Source organism: Heteronotia binoei, chromosome 21, assembly GCF_032191835.1.
Source record: "Heteronotia binoei isolate CCM8104 ecotype False Entrance Well chromosome 21, APGP_CSIRO_Hbin_v1, whole genome shotgun sequence".
In the NCBI taxonomy this organism is placed as follows: domain Eukaryota; kingdom Metazoa; phylum Chordata; class Lepidosauria; order Squamata; family Gekkonidae; genus Heteronotia; species Heteronotia binoei.
This window is the reverse complement of record NC_083243.1, coordinates 129,223,682-129,240,990: the sequence shown is the minus strand read 5'-3', so window position 1 is coordinate 129,240,990 and position 17,309 is coordinate 129,223,682. Positions and strand designations below refer to the sequence as shown.

At 49.1% G+C, this 17,309-nt stretch overlaps 1 protein-coding gene across 1 annotated transcript in view; it reads right to left on the bottom strand.

Moving 5' to 3' along the window:
* METTL15 (methyltransferase 15, mitochondrial 12S rRNA N4-cytidine) overlaps positions 1-17,309 on the bottom strand; it is a 300,656-nt gene that overhangs the window by 141,430 nt on the left and 141,917 nt on the right. The window lies entirely within an intron of this gene.

The following is a 17,309-nucleotide window of genomic DNA, read 5'->3' as shown; positions in this document are numbered from 1 at the left end:
TAACAGAAACAATTTGATAAAACTTTGAATGTTTATACTATATTCAAGCTTGGTTCTCCAGGTGTTTAGTTATTTTATCTTTATTATTATTATTATTTATCTTTATTACTGTTACTGTAGACATGGCAAACCCTTTCATTTGAAAGTGAACAACCAATAACAATGGTCCCACACAACACAAATTCTGAGTACTGGTGCTCACCATGATGCCTTTGTTGGGGAACCTTGCTCTAGTCTTTTTAGTACTATAGAATTACAAAAAATAACCATAGTATTAAAAACCTATGGTCGGTCTCTCTCTCTCCAGATCGATCAATCAATTTACATCATTATATCTAATTCTGAACCAGACCACAAGGTATGAATTAAAAAAAATCTCACAATGAGACCAGAGCCAGAGATAGATGAGGGGTGGATCCAGCAGCCTGGGACAAGCCTCATATTTGCAGAAAAAACATATAACACTGGAGGATTAAAGAAATAAAAATAACAGAAGTAATGACTGCTCCACCCCCCCCCCCCTTTTGAACAAAAGTGTGCCACTGAGTTCTCCTGAGACTATGTTATGATATGCCGGTAGCCTTTGGGGAGGTTGCTAGGCAACCTGCAACCCACATTCCAAACCTCAGTTAGTGTCAGTACAGGGAAGGGTGGAAAGAGTCAGACTAAAAAAAGATAAAAGATGAGAGGAGGGGAGAGTAATACTGGTTTGTTGTTGTTGTTGTTCATTCGCACAGTCGAGTCCGACTCTTTGTGACTTCATGGACCAAGTCACGCCAGGCTCTCCTGTCTTCCACCATCCTCTGAAGTCTGCAAGTTTCGTGTTTGTTACATCAGTAACGCTGTCCAGCCATCTCATCTTTTGCGGTCCCCTTCTTTTGCCTTCCATCTTTCCCAGCATCAGGGTCTTCTCCAAGGAGTGCTCCCTTCTCATTTGGTGGCCAAAGTATTTGAGCTTCAGCTTCAGCAGCTGATCTTCCAGGGAACAGTCTGGGTTGATTTCCCTTAGGACTGACTGATTGGATCTTCTTGCAGTCCAAGGGACTCTCAAGATTCTTCTCCAGCACCACAGCTCAAAAACATCTATTTTTCTACGCTCGGCCTTCCTTATGGTCCAGCTCTCACAGCCATACATTACTACTGGGAATACCATTGCTTTGACTATATGGACTTTTGTTGGCAGGGTGATGTCTCTACTTTTTATTATACTGCCTAGGTTCGCCATAGTTGTCCTCCCAAGGAGCAAACATCTTTTAATTTCATGGCTACATTCACCATCTGCAGTGATCTTGGATCCCAGAAATGTGAAGTCTGTCACTACTTCCATGACTTCCCCTTCTATTTGCCATGGTGTGATGGGGCCGGATGCCATGATCTTAGTTTTTTTATGTTGAGTTTCAAGCTTATTTTTCTGCTCTCCTCTTTCATCCTCAACAAGAGGTTCTTTAAGTCTTCCTCACTTTCTGCCATTAGTGTGAGGAAAAACCCCCTACTTTTCATACACGTGAACATCATGAGTACCATCATGGTTGCCAGGGCGCCTGGAGAAGTAAGCTTGCATCCGCCTGGCCAGTGAATGCGAGTGACGCTACCCAGGAACTACATGAGACTCCCGTGTACCTATTAACAAGTATATAAGCGCTTGAGTCAGGCACAGAGTGTCTGCAGCCGCGCTCTAATGTTTCCCCGCCATCGCGTGAAACCCGCCATGGTAAGGAGGAGGCTACGCCGCCACGGAGCTGTCCAGGCGAACGGTGTGAAGCGCTAAGCATGGAAACCACTGTGTTTTGCTAACACCACATGTAGCTATCTTCCTGCCTGGATGGGATTCATTCCTTCTATGTGGAAACCTCACGTACACACCTTGAGTCATTCCTAGCCCGCAAGCAACCCACCTAGTCTATGAATGGATTAATGGCTCCACTATTAATCCTGATTGCCCAGTGATTTCCTAAACAACTGTCTTCACCCCGGAGAGTTGAGAAAGAGGAAGGATCTCTCCTGATACCACCAAGCCCTTTTTGTCTACACCGGAATACCTAGGTGCATATCTGATTCTCTATTGTCCCTTTCCCAGTTAATCCCATCTTCTCCCAATCACCCAACCATTCCCACATTGATACCAACGGAGCCGCCCCAGGCCCTGTCGCAACCTGGAAGTTTCCAGGATGCCCAGGATGAAGGTGATGTTCATTGGTTGAAGCACACACCCAATCAGGTGTCGCCATTGACCCACCATTGGTCCAGCCGATGTCCAGCCTTCCTGGTCATCTGCAGAACCTCCCATTACCACTCCCAGTCACCTCCCATCCCCTCAGGACTAAGGTGACTCTATATAACCTGTGGACTAGCTACCCACAGGTGTGCCTTCTACTCAGTAAACCCCCATTCCCGCTGGGTAGTAACACCCCCGATTCCTGATCAGTTTCGGGACCTTTCCCCCATTTCCTCATTCGTCGCCATCGGAGCCTTCCATTGGAGTCTGCGAGAGGTAGTATTACCCTGTATGTCCATTCCTTTTATGTTCCCCTATCGATCTCTCTATTTTTCCTAGACCTGTATGAATGTGTGATTGATATTGTACCTTGTGTGAACGAACTATTGTTTCAAAATAAACCACAATTGATTTTATTAAATTAGAGTCCTTTATTGAGCATTGACTCTCTGATCGGTTGAGCCTCGTATACACAGATAACAAAGATTCCTTTTTGGGGCTAGCTGTCTCTCAGTCTAATTCCCCAACTTTATTTTGAGAGCAGTTTCCCTAACAGAAATTGGTGGAGAAAGCTTGGGCATTATCCTGTTTGTGTGAACGCACGCGAGTCGACACGCGTGTCTTCATACAGACAGACGTAAGGTTGCACCGTTCAGAAAGTCTTGCTAGCGAGGCTATTGCATGAGTGATTGAGTGAATGAGTTCTGTGTGAAAGGCTCTAGCGAGCATCTATAAAATTGTGGGTTGGGCTGCTCCCGTTTCTACCATTCAGCGTTGGACTTCTCAGCCGCCCCGAGGAGGCCAGACACCTCGCAAGAGGACTGAGCCCGATCGAACGCAAGGGGGAAGTCCCGTGAAGTCCGGCCGCCGTCCCGAGGCCTTCTAAACGCGTCTATCGTGGGAGGGAATGTCAGGACAGGCTAGGATTGTTTAAGATCTGGATAGAGCACCCTTCCCTTCTCCTTTCCTTTAGAGCTGAGTGCACACACGCACACACACTACATACACGCTCAGACACCCACACACACACACCCAAGTCCTTACACCAGTCTAGGCCAAGGCTAGTCTAAGGCACCCGACAGTCAAGAAGGCAGGCGGGTCACAGGACCGCTGCAATCTGACTGCTGGGCAACTTTTATTTTGTTTTTATTTGCCCGAGACGCGATCGTTGGGTCGGCTCGCGGCTCCCTTTTCTGGCCGAGACGCAATCATAGGATTGGCTCGCTGCCCAAAACTCTGCCCGGAGACGCGATCGTTGGGTCGGCCCGTGGCTCCTTTTTTCACCCGAGACGCGATCGTTGGGTCGGCTCGTGGATTTCCCCTTCTGGCCGAGACGCAATCATAGGATTGGCTCGCTGCCCAAAACTCTGCCCGGAGACGCGATCGTTGGGTCGGCCCGTGGCTCCCTTTTTTACCCGAGACGCGATCGTTGGGTCGGCTCGTGGATTTCCCCTTTTGGCTGAGACGCGATCATAGGATTGGCTCGTTGCCCAAAACTCTGCCCGGAGACGCGATCGTTGGGTCGGCCCGTGGCTCCCTTTTTTTACCCGAGACGCGATCGTTGGGTCGGCTCGTGGATTTCCCCTTTTGGCTGAGACGCGATCGTTGGGTCGGCTCATTGCCTAAAACTCTGCCCGGAGACGCGATCGTTGGGTCGGCCCGTGGCTCCCTTTTTCACCCGAGACGCGATCGTTGGGTCGGCTCGTGGATTTTCCCTTTGGCTGAGACGCAATCATAGGATTGGCTCATTGCCTAAAACTCTGCCCGGAGACGCGATCGTTGGGTCGGCCCGTGGCTCCCCTTTCTCACCCGAGACGCGATCGTTGGGTCGGCTCGGTGCCCCGTAACCTTAGCTGAAACACCACCGGAGGTTGGCAGTAGGCGAGATATAAAGAAAACTAAACTGAAATGGAGATTTTCGCCAAAAAGGAGGAAGTCCCCAAGTTGGAAAAATGGTTGTTGAAGAAAGGGGACAACCCTTGGCAAAAGGGAATCTTTGACCAAGGCCCTGATCCCCTCCAGTCCTTTAGAGACATATTTGAGGAAAATTGCAGCAACAAAACAATTAGCACTGGCAAAAGAGACCTTTTTGCCACGTGGGGTTTGTTTGAAGTCCTGCGGGATAGCTCAGCCCTGATTAAACAACTCAGGGAGCAGCTTACGCAGAGAAATCAGGAAATAAAGCAGCACGAAGTGCAGGCAGAGAAGAAAGAACAGGAATTGGAGACAATTCTTAAGAAACACGCAGAGGTGCTGGAGAGGGAGTTCCAAAAGCAGACTGCAGAAAGGGAATCCATACTCCAGAACCATGCGGCGGTGATGGAGCGGGAGTTCCAAAAACAGACTGCAGAAAGGGAATCCATACTCCAGAACCATGCGGCGGTGCTAGAGAGGGAGTTCCAGAGGCAAACCGCAGAAAGGGAGTTTCTACTCCAGAGCCATGCGGAAAAATTGGAACAAGTGCAGCAGGATCACGAACTCGAGAAGGCAGAGTTGCACAGGAGACACGCTGCAGAAATAGATAGGATAGCGCAGGAGAATAATACCCTGGACCTTGACTGGCAACAGGCAAGTCGGACCGTAGAGGAGATTAAGGCTGAGAAACTCACCATAGCTATAGCATATCAAGATACAATAACAGCTCTAAAGAAGGCCCAATTGCAAGTAAAGACATTGAGCAAAGAGCTGGAGCAAACCAAAAACCGGAATGACAAACTGCAATATGCCGTTGAAATAGCCACAGAAACGGTGAAGAAAACCAAAGAGGCAGCTAACCATGAGGCGTGTAAAAAAGAAATTGCCGCACTACAGCAGAAGTTAGACCGTAAAAATGCTCTTATAGCAACGGTCTCCCCATCCACCTTCTATGCTTTTTCGGACGAGGAAAGTGAGGATGAGGAGGAAATAGAACCTTGTGAGATTGCCCCCGCCCCAGTATGCCCGGTGGTCACCCGGCAAACTACCACTAGACAGGGGAACGGTAAAGAGACGGTGCAGATAACTAAGGAGGTTAAGGATTGGAAAATTGAAAATATTAAAATGGCACACCAAATTCTTGGCCCATATAATAGAGAAACCTCCATCCGATGGATGATGCAAATGTACCGTGAATACCCAAACATAACCATCAGGGAGCTAAATCAGGTCCTGAGGTTGGCTTTAAACGGCCCTCATGTAGAAAAGGTGAGAGAAAAATTGATAGTCGCTCACACAGGCGCCATAACCACCTTGGAGTGGATAGCTGAACTATTGAGAATTACTTGGAATGAAGAGAATGTTAAATATGTGTATACCCAGACTGTGCAAGGTCCAGATGAAGACCCTATGGTCTATCTAACAAAGAAACAATTCTTAGCCTTAGTTGCCGAAGTAGTATTCCCGGAGGAAGAGGGTCAGGAGCCCGACTACGATGACGCTGATTTTATAACAGATGTCATTAAAGGCCTCAACCCAGAAACGCGGCAGGCACTAGGACCCACACATGCACCTAACCCCAAATGGAGCGCACTTTATGCCAATCTGGAAAATATTAGCAGATATATGGACACAGTTGCGCAAGGGAAAAAGAGTAGTAAGAAAGACCGGGCTAAGGAAGCTGTTAATACAGTTACTTATGCTAACAACGGGCCTCACTCTCAGTATCAGAAGAGGGAAGTTAATCCGGACCCCTATAACCCATCGCAGCCTCCAGTCAATCCTCCAACAGGACAAAATAAGCACGCTCAGGCGCGGAGCAATGGGAAACCGGCCAGGCAGAAGCCCGGAGCGGGGGGGGGGAACCCTAACTATCAACCGAGAGCCCCTCCTCCACCCGTGCAGCCCTCGGCCCCTTTTCCTTCTCCCGCAGTGCAGCCGCCTCCGGCCCCGCAGCCTAACATAATGACGGGCCCTTATGGGGAGGCATATCAAGATTTGCAGAATCAGAGTCGAGGGTACAAGCCTTCCTATAACAGAAAGGCTGAGCGAGCTCGTTTTTGGAATTCGCTACCGCCCGGAGAACAGACTCAGCGGAAAGCGCTCTGGAACTTTTTACTCCATGCAGGGTGCGACATGACCAATATGGATCTAGCACCCACTGCACTTTTGATAGAAAGGCAACAACAAGTGATGCAGGGGTGGGGAAATCAGCAGCCGTCTGCTCCCCCACCTCCTCCAACCCAATCTCATTTTGTGGCACCTCAAGGGTATTCACCGCCCGTAGCTGCAGTAGTTCAACATCCACCTCCTCCAATGCACCCCACCGTTCAGTTATACCCGGCTCCGATAGCCGCGGTCCAGCAGCAAACGGTCGTTAACAGTCCGGAATATGAGGAACAGGGTCTGCGCTAGGGGTGCCCGGGGCCCACTAATCTCCCCGAAGGAGTAGTGGCTAAACTTAAGCCAGACACTTGGGGGAGACCAATGGTAAAAGCAGGCATTGGGGCTCCAGGGAACATTAAACCTGCCACTCTATTAGTAGACACAGGGGCATCGATTAGCGTGCTCCATCCAACGCTAGTTACCCAGGGAACCCAGACAGATAGAACTCTGGAACTGGCTGGGTACGCGGGAGGAAGCCACCTCTCACACATCTGGAAAAAGATTCCAATCACTGTAGGGAGACTCAAAGCCAGCATGAGAGCCTGTAACAATGCAGGAGAAGACGATGGAATGATTGGGGCTCCCTTCTTAAAGAAAAACCATTTAACTGTGGATTTAGCCAACGGACTCCTGTGGCACATCCCGGGAGGCCCGGACTTTATTAATGCTATACACCGATGTGCAGCTCTAAAAGCTCCCTTCCCTGTATGTTCAGTGACGGGAGATCTATGGACTCAAAAGTTTCCCGGGGTGTGGATTACTGACAAGGCGGAGTGTGGGACTGTGAGAAACGCTTGTGTTCTCATAGAGGGCAAAGATCCTCCTCCCCAGCGTCAGTACAAATACCCCGCGGAAGCGGAAGCAGGAATAGGGAAAACAATTGAGGGTCTGTTGAAGTGGGATGTCATCCTCCCAATGCAGTCCATCTGCAATGCCCCCTTGTGGCCGGTCCTAAAGGCAGATGGAGTAACTTGGAGGATGACAGTGGACTTCAGAGCCCTCAATGCAGTGACTCCCCCGGTGGCCCCGGTGGTCGCTAAATACAACGAAATTGTGGCAGCTATTGCAGCGGGATCTAAATTTTACAGCGTGGTGGACTTGGCCAACGCGTTCCACTCGATCCGCCTGCACGAATCCTGTTGGTATAAATTCGCATTTACCTTCCGCGGCCAACAGTACGTGTTCAAGCGGACACCGCAGGGCTTCCATTCTAGCCCAAGCATTTGTCACGCGCATGTTGTGCAGATGTGGGACCGACTGCTGCCTGGATCAAAGGATTGCGTGCTCAGTTATGTAGATGACGTGCTGATCCACGCAGAGACAGAGGAGAAGGTCCGGGAGGTCACTGAGGAGGTCCTCACCCTCATCCAAGAAACAGGCTTTAAAGCAAGCAGGGAGAAAGCCCAGCTAGTAAAGACCGAGGTGAAGTACCTCGGCATCACACTAGGAGCAGAAGGGAGAACACCGGATTCACAGAGAGTAGAAGTGATTTCTAAACTCCCCGCCCCCACAGACCCCCATTCACTAAGAGCTTTGTTAGGCACCTTTAACTTTTCCCGAGATTTCATCGAGATGTTCTCCGAGAAAGCCCGACCTCTTTATGAGCTCCTGAAGAAGGATGTGCAGTGGTACTGGGGACCGGAGCAGCAAAAGGCTTTTGCAGAGCTCAAAAATGACCTCGCAAAGGCTCCGGCGCTTGCCCACCCCGATGTTACCCAGCCGTTTTTCATTCAGTTGGCTATCTCAGAGCACAGTCTAGGGGCTACTTTGATCCAGAGACAGGCGGGATCCCAGCGGGTGGTGGCTTATGCCTCCAGGAACCTTTCTTCCGTGGAGGAGAAGTTCTCCCCCTGCGAGAAGGTCTGCCTCGCTCTGGTTTGGAGTTTAACCCATTGGGAGTTTATAATAGGAGGAGCAAGGGTGGTAGTTCAAACCACTCATTCCCCTCTTAAGTATATTCTCTCCGGGAAAGTTAAAGATGGGCAAGTTTCGAACCAAAGGATTGCCCAGTGGACGCTGGCGTTAACTAATAGAGGGGTAGATTTCCAGAAGGAGCAAAAGGAACCGCCCTCGCCCTATGGCCTCGTAGTTGAAGGGGAAGAGCATGAGTGTCCGCTGCCAGTGGTACAACATATACCCTGGCCAGTTAATGGAGGAATAACCCTAGCAGAAGCCCGACAACAAGAGCTTGTTTGTTGGTTTTGCGATGGATCTTCTTTCCATGTAAATGGCTCAGCTCGAACCGGCTACGGCGCCATTAGAGTGCAGGATTCCCTAGTCCTTAAAGGAACCGTCCGCCCTCATTCTAGCCAAGCCGCAGAAGTAGAGGCAGTGCTAGCAATCCTCCAGTTTGAGCCTCTGGATGTTCCCCTGGCCATTTTTACAGATTCTCATTGGACGGTGCAGGCGATCACGGCCTGGCTGCCCATTTGGAAGAAACAGAATTGGCTGAATAGCGAGGGGAAAACGGTCGCGCACTCTCAGAAATGGCTGCAAATAGCGGAGAGAATAGAGGCGCGAACTGACTCCACCTACGTGACTCACGTTAAGGGACATCAGAGACAATATACAGAGGAAGGGATGTGGAACAATAGAGTAGACGCTATTGCCAAAGAAGCTGCATTCGCAGACAGCAATCCTTTCCGCTCACCCCCCACCTTTCCTTTACACCCGGTCACCACCCGGAACCAGAGCAAAGGGAGGGAAATCCTGATGGATTTGGGCGAGCTCCAGAAAGACGACCCAGAGATCCTGGAGCTTGCCAAAGCCCAGAAGGATGAAACGGGGAAATACACCATCATTCAGAAAGAGGGCATTTACTGGGCAGTAGATAGCCAGGGGGAGCAACACTGGATTGTGCCCCTGCAAGTCAGAGGGGATTTAATCAAGTTTGTGCACGAGCAGGGACACCGCGGTGCAAATCTAACTTTGGAACGGGTAAAGGAGACGGGCTGGTGGCCGGGCATGCGCCAGGAAGTAGCACAGTGGGTTAATAATTGCCTTGCGTGCGCTATGGTTAATGCCGACACATCAGGACCCAAAGCTCCCATCCAGCACCAAAGAATAGAGGGACCCTGGGCTCGTATACAAATCGATTTTATCGGCCCCCTTCCCCGCACAGCAAGAGGAAATCGATACTGCCTCACGGTGATCGATCCTTTCAGCAAATGGGTGGAGGCTTTCCCTTGTAAATATAATACTGCCGCTACAACTGCTAAAATTTTATTCAACCACCTATGGACGAGGTGGGGAATCCCGAGGGTCATGGACTCGGATTCGGGGTCACACTTCATCGGGGAGGTCACAAAGGAATTGTGCAAAGCCTTGGGGGTGGAACAGCGGTTTCACATTGCCGGGCACCCCCAGGCATCAGGGGCAATTGAGAGGACTAACCGGACAATCAAGGAAGCCCTACGGAAAGTAGTAAAATCCACAGGCAGGGATTGGGACGAGAAGCTACCCATTATCCTGATGGCGCTGAGGGGAACTACTGCCGTCCATGGTCACACACCGCATATGGTCATGACAGGAAGGAAAATGGTGTTGCCGGAAGCCTTCTGGCTCAAAACACAACTTCCATCTGACTGGATGCCGGTGGTTGTGAATGACGCGTGGGTGCAATCGCTAGTCACGGAGGTCCACAATATCCACCTGGAGGTAGCTATACAACTAGGAAAAACACAGCAGGCAATGGACCAGAGATTAGGCTGGGTTAAAAATCCTCGAGTGTGGGATCCAGGCCAGCTGGTGCTATATAGGAGATTCTCGCAAAACGAGCACTCCTTGGAAGCCAAATGGTTAGGTCCAGTCCCGATAACACTGAGGATCAGCCCGGCAGTCTACCAAGTAGAAATTCAGAAAAAGAACGGAGAAACCTGGCGAAAGTACTTCCATTGTTCCCAACTCAAGGAATGGAAGGGGACTGCGCCAGCTAACCCTAATCAGATCCAGCAACCTGAAGGGGCGCCGCCGCAGAGAAGAGCCGAAATCCGACAAATCTCTGTCATGCCCTGCCCTGAACCGGTGGATTTCCCCTTAAGTGACACCTTCCTCACCCTTGGTGTAACTTGAACAAGTCCAAGTATAAAGATTCCTGAGACAGACCTGTCCACAGTAATCTAGGGGGGGAGTGCAGGAGAAAAGAACTCAGAACACAAACATGTAATTTTAGAACTACAGCAGTTTTTTTTTTCTTTTTCTTTTCTTCTCTCCTGTGAAATTGCTCCTTCCCTTTCCCCCTCTTCCCCAACCTTGTCTTAGTACTTTGACTCCTTCAAGCTTATAGAAATAGCAAGAAGGGTCTACAGCGCAATCTTATCTTTTATTTTCAGGTACACAATATGGATTACCAGAATGTGAAGGTGAGATCTGTGAGAACAATGATGCATGCAATGTATTTAGTGTTGATGTTAATGCAGGAGGAATGTACAGCTGATAGAGCAGTATTGCCCACTATAGTCCCATTCTCTCATTGGAGATGTAAAACAAGCCTATATCCCAAGGAAATCATGCTGTGCAAAGTCATAAAGTCTAATTATGGGGAAAATGACAGCAGACTCCCCAGAAGCAGCTATGACTTTCGCAGCTGTGATGAAGAGTGGGTCAGACCACCTAATATGATTTTGTTATGTGCTGGGACCAGAATGTTAACGCAGGAACTGTACTGTTTTTCTCATGAGGACACCATGAGACCTCTAGTGCCAATGCATTGTGTTTATGTCCCAAAGGGCCCACGGAAATTAACAACTCCCACAATAACTCCCAGCGCTACTCCAGCCTCTAAAGGGTTTACTGAGGACATGGGGCCATACTGTGAAATTGCAATCGTGTCGACCGCAGTATGGAGCGCAAAGAATCCTTTCAAATTTATATTATCAATCGGCTCTAGGATAGAAAAGCCGCTTGCGTTCTCAATACAGACACCTAGTGGAGAGACGCATCACTACCAGCTAACTGCATGGTCAAATAAAAATTGGATTGTTACTGATTCGGAGTTGGGAACACAGGGACCTCCTGACTGGTTTATGGTAATAGACCCTCTATGCCAGCGGGAGTCCGCAATGGGAATGAAATTCACCAAATTGGGCACCTTCAACACAGAGCTTCCATCGGAGGAAGGAAACTACACCCTCACAATAGGGAATTTTACCCAGCTCCAATTCAACCCTCTCATTCCAGACGCTGAGAGTACATTAAGTGCCAACTCTCACATAATTGGCTCCCATGTGATTAAGCGGGATATTAGGGAACAAGTTTTAATTCGGCCACAGATGGTATTAAAGGAAATCAGGGTCAGCCTGACAGGATTAAATACCATCGAAAAATTGCCACAATGTGCTCCCTACTTGGAACCCAGTAAAAAGGGTTGGGAGGCTTGGCTGCAGTTATGGGTGGGGAACACGCCTCGCAGATTGAAACGATCTGTAGGAGACTGGGTTGCACCAGTTGCTGGAGGAGTAGCGGTTTTAGATTCTATAAATATAGAAACCCTCGCAAATAAATTTGCCTACGCTACCTCTTATATTTCCCAGCTGGGAAAACCCATTAATGACTCTTTCCACACCATCTCTGAAGTCCAGCATTCCATCAGCTCCATTTTAGTAAATTGGGAAAACCAAATTGAAAGAGATTTTGCCTTACTGTTGAGAGGTACTCAATCCCTGCAGTTAAATATTTCTTTAGCGCTAGCATGCACCCAGGCTCAAGCTATGAATTTAGCGGTAACCATGGGCATGATCAGGCAAGCCACGGAGGGAAATATCCCCCTGGAAATCAAGCAGTTAATTAGACCAGAAATTCCCACCCCGCAACTGGAATTGGAAGCCTGGTGGACTCTGGTGAATACCTCTTTCTCAGTGGACAGGCAGGAGTTGAGACTTCTCATCCTGATGCCCACTGCACAAAGGTTCTTTTATGTACACCCCGTTGTGCCACTAGGGCTGCAAGTGGGACCAACCGAAGTTTTGTATTCCGTGGACTCAGATAAATGGGCCAGGAATGACAACGGAAGTTGGGAAGCTGTGGATCTAAAGGCATGTGTACACAAAGACAACCTGGGATTTATTTGTGATGAGCAGACTCTACAAACTCACCACCCCTGCGTGAACCCCTTAAGGGACTCCCCTCAAGAATGCAAATATGCACTTAGGCAAGAGAACGCCTCCGCTTTTGTGTACTTGGGAAGAGGGTGTGCTTGCGTGAGGACATATTGTGAGTACCTCATCATAAATACTTTCCACATCCAACCCATGTTGCCAGATGTCAACAGATGTTTCTGCAACCTATCTTCCATTGTGGGATGCGATATAGAATTCACAGTCCCCATATGGACTAGGGAGGAAATCCTGCTGGCCCCTAGTCTGTTCAAATTCATTCAACCAGTTTTTCTGGGCATGGGGCTGCGGGCTATTAGATCCCTGCTGTCTCATCCCCTTTTAAAACAGACCTTGCAAGAAATCAAGAGGAGCGGAGACACTGCGTCCATGGTGGTTAAACATGATGGACAGGAAATCTCCGGGCTTTTAACACAAATCAAGGACACGGGAAAGCATTCGTTCCTTGACGCGCTCCTTGGCTGGAGCCCTACTGGGTCAGCGATACTTAACGTAGCCCTGCACCCCATTGTGGTCATTTTGGTCTTCCAGATTATACTCTGTATTGTAATAATTGTCTTGGGGTGCTGGCTGAGAAAGCAGCTCAAGAAGGTGGACGAGCTCCAAACCATGTGGAGATATCGTCCCCTCGTCATAGAAAAGCCCTAAGTACCGCCTTGAATCCCCTCCCCACTTGTGCGAGGGGGGGGGGCTCCCTTTCTTCATTCCTTTTCCAAGATCTTTCTTTTACTTGTAAGGGAGGGCTGTAAAGCCCAAGGGAAAGGGAGAGGGGAGAAAGGCGACGAAACCGAACCGTGGAGTGCGGACCAGCAGTGGCAAGGTAGAACTTGCAAGGATTGCTTCCCGAGGGTTCAGAAGTCTTTATCGGAAGACTCCCATCGGGTGCGTGCCCTGCTTTGCCACTTCAGGCTCCCATCTGAACTGGATTGCGCCAGGCGCTTCAGTTCAACAGGCCCGCTGGGACCCCCGGTTCTGCAGCCCCACATGTTTGATAACAGCGGGGACTGGTCGGGTCACAGGCTAAAGCCGCCCGATCAACCCCTCTGGTGCCTCAATCCCACCAAGTAACTAAAAGGTCACTAGGAGTCAAATGAAGGCTCGGCCCAATATATATATATATATATTTTAAATCCATACATCCTGTTTATAGACTTGGAATACCCCCCTCCTCATTAACCCCCGAATAAGGCTTTTTATGGTTGAAAACTTCACTGCCCCGTCGCTCCCAGGCCGCCTTGGATTTGAGGCATTTGCATGAATCTCTCCTGCACATGTCCCAACTTTTGGGATGGGAAACAAAGGACGATGGGAAATGTAGTCCCCACAGCCAGCCTTTACCTTATGCATGTCAGTATCTCTCAGCCCCGCTCTGTTGCTATGGGAAGTTCTATCTTTTACCAAGTAAAGGGTGGGCTCGTTGGCCCAGGGGGATGGGGTGAGAGGAAGCCCAAATTGGGCAGAACAAACTCAGGGCATTCTTGCAAGTGTTGGATCGCTTCTTGATGGTCTAGATAACAGTCCCACCAAGTGATCCATCACTACAAGGCCCGAAGTGACTCTGGGACAGAACCTGTTCTGACCCAGAGAGACTCCCAGCAGTCCAGTGTTTGAGCTCTGTGACTCTTCCGGCGCTCCGTGATCCTGAAGTAACACAGGGAACGGAGAGGGGAAGAAGTTGTAGACGCTCAAAGCATCAGGAACCTGGTGCAGCCACTGTTCTGACCCATTGGGACGCCTGAGCGTGCAGCCCTTACCCACATAACTGTGGAAGGGACTCAGGCTGTGCATGGGCACCCGAACCGAGGAGCTTAGGAAAAGCCACCTACCGCGGGCACTCTGTGTCCGCCAACTGTCTTTCAGATTAAAGAGACAATGCGGGTGAAGAGCGATCTTGGAACCAATACACCTAAACTATGACCCTTCCACAAGCCATTATTCCCGCAGGAGCGGACCGAACCTAGGTCCATATATATTTGAAAATGTCTTATAATATCCTATTCCCAACATGCCTTAGGCTTAGTTCATCTGCATAAACACACCATGCGCATGCACTAACCCAAAAGCACAGGATTGGGGACATCTGGGACTTAGAGTTCCAACACCCCATGTGGGTAATGAACTGGTGTTATTAAGATTTGTCTATCTTTTACCAGAGAAGGTTGGGCCGCCGAAGCAGCCCGAGGGTTAAAAGAGGGCAGGCACTGACACTTGCCCTCCGGAGCACGGAGCTCCAGCTAAAAGTTCCGCCCATTTAGGGTCTCAGGGGGCCAGAACAGACTCTGCACCAGGTGCCATACTTGCAGGGGCACCCTGAGTTTGTAAAGGCGCACACGAGACCAGGCAGAATGCTTGAACCCGGCCCCCACCGGGAGGGCCAAACGCACCGAAGCACCTTCAAGTCACGGTGACTCTGGCTCTCCCCACAAGTAAGAAGTGCCCAATAATAGGAAAACCGCTGGAGTATGACCGCAAACCTTTTGGGGCGATTCTGAAAAAGGGGGTGCCCCACAATGGCCCAAGAAACCCATTTCAAGGCAAAAGAGTATTTGCATATGTGCCTCCCACTTGGTCTGCTTAATGAACTGTATGGCCTCATTGCCTGGCGCCTCTGTCAACCGCCCTGTCTGCCTGTAGAAGGCAGTGCTCAGCAGAAGACATGACGTGTCAGTTTACCAGTTGCCATCTCCCAGGCGGGAGGAGTAACAGAAAATGGGATTTCGACCAACCAGCCATGTTTATCTATGTTTGTAAGATGTTATGAATCTATTTTTGACCAAAAGAAGGGTGCCCGCCCTTGGGTGGGCAGGCTGTGAAAAATTAGAGCAGGCTTTTGAAGAGATTAAAAGACCGAACCAAGGAGCATGGAGTTGGAGAGCGTGGGAGCCGAGTTAGCCCTTTTTACGAGCTATCTCATCAAGCTTTCCCAAGAAGCATCTCCGGGCACAGGCCTCTCCAATGGTGCAGGTTCGGAGAAGCCCACCCAATGGAGTAACTGGCCCAACTTGACACACTCCTCCCCATGGTTTCCACTATACTATCAGATTAGTGTGGGAAATGGCAGAAATCTCCCAAGCCGCTTTGCAAGAAATCATTTACATATCCCACGCCTACTGACAGGATATGGGCATCATGATATGGGCAAAACCTCACAGGAAGTGGTGACTACCATGCAACTTAGATCCCACCCCTGCCGGTCAAGGATTTGATTGACAGGCAAGGATCCTTGGGCCACATACCAACATGGACCAAGGCTTCCTTGTGAAAATGTGTTTTTTTTTTATTATTTATGTTTTCTATCTTTTACCAAGTAAAGGGGGAGTCCCCCCCTCCCAGTCAGGGAGGGACTCCAAGAGGCCCTAAAAGAGAACCACGCTTAAAGCTGGTTCTCCGGAGCCCAAACGGGCTCCAGATTAAAATGGGGAAAGCGGCCAATGGGTCAACTTCCCCGAACCTACAACATGGGAGAGGCCTTTCCGCGGCCGTGCTCCCCGGTTCGGGGTGTTGCTCCAAAGGCCTGCACTTCCAGGCGTATGCCTTCCCCCTCTGCAAAACCGGGAAGGCATGAGGAACGAGGTACTTCAAGGTTGAGGGGAACAAGCCAAGGTCGACTGAGGAAAACTGTAACCTCTTTAGGAAAGTTGGTCCTGTAAAAATGCTGTGACAGTGTGTGCTAAATGTTATTCTAAACATGTGTAAACACAAGCAAAATATGCAAAGACCTCTCCCAGAACCCCATTGTTCCTTAAATTTACATAAGTTCCCTGGAGATCCCTCTAGATAGGATCTCCCCAGGTCATGTGAACGGACCCCCGACGAGGTCCGAGCTACGTCGAATGTCTTCGCCTAGAGCATGCTCAGACAGAAACTTGGCTTCACTGGGGGCAGCCTAGATACAAGGGGGGGTGGGGTATCCGCCGCAGACTCCTCGGCGCCGCCAGCCTCCTCCCCTCCAGAAAAAGACTACAGACAAGCCAAACGAGAAGGGAAACTTCTCCTGTCCCCAGCGTGGAAGTTATAGAGGGGGGGAGAAGAAGAAGCCCGAAGACCAAAGGTCAGACAGATGAGTTATGTACTAGCATAGTGATAGGATTTGTGTTTTATTATATATGTATGAAATGTAACCCAGTAATTTTAAATGACTTGTCTTGGGAATCCGTGGATAATATGAAATGCTTATTGCCGGTCTAATCAATTATAAAAATACAAAAATACAAAATATTGTGCACAAATACTCTTAACTGGTGTAAATAAAGTTCTATTATAATGAAATGAACAGCCTACAACAGTGGGCATACATTCATACAGTATAAATAGAAATAGAAAACAACAGTCTCAAAACAATATTCCAAGGAGGACCCCACACAGTCACAGAGTTTTCAAAATGAGTACAATGACTCAAAAATAAAGTTCCACAGGAGTCCCTCCGTTGTTTGTTGACTTCTGAAGGACAAATTCTAGCCTTCACGCAAACCCCGGATTTGATTGCGTTCCGCTGCTCCTGCAGCTTCCTCGTAAGTCAACTGAAAAATCCAGCCTAGTTCTTTCTCAAACGCAGCTGCAAATTAAGATATCAAAATGGGCGTTTGAGAAAGAACTAGGCTGGATTTTTCAGTTGACTTACGAGGAAGCTGCAGGAGCAGCGGAACGCAATCAAATCCGGGGTTTGCGTGAAGGCTAGAATTTGTCCTTCAGAAGTCAACAAACAACGGAGGGACTCCTGTGGAACTTTATTTTTGAGTCATTGTACTCATTTTGAAAACTCTGTGACTGTGTGGGGTCCTCCTTGGAATATTGTTTTGAGACTGTTGTTTTCTATTTCTATTTATACTGTATGAATGTATGCCCACTGTTGTAGGCTGTTCATTTCATTATAATAGAACTTTATTTACACCAGTTAAGAG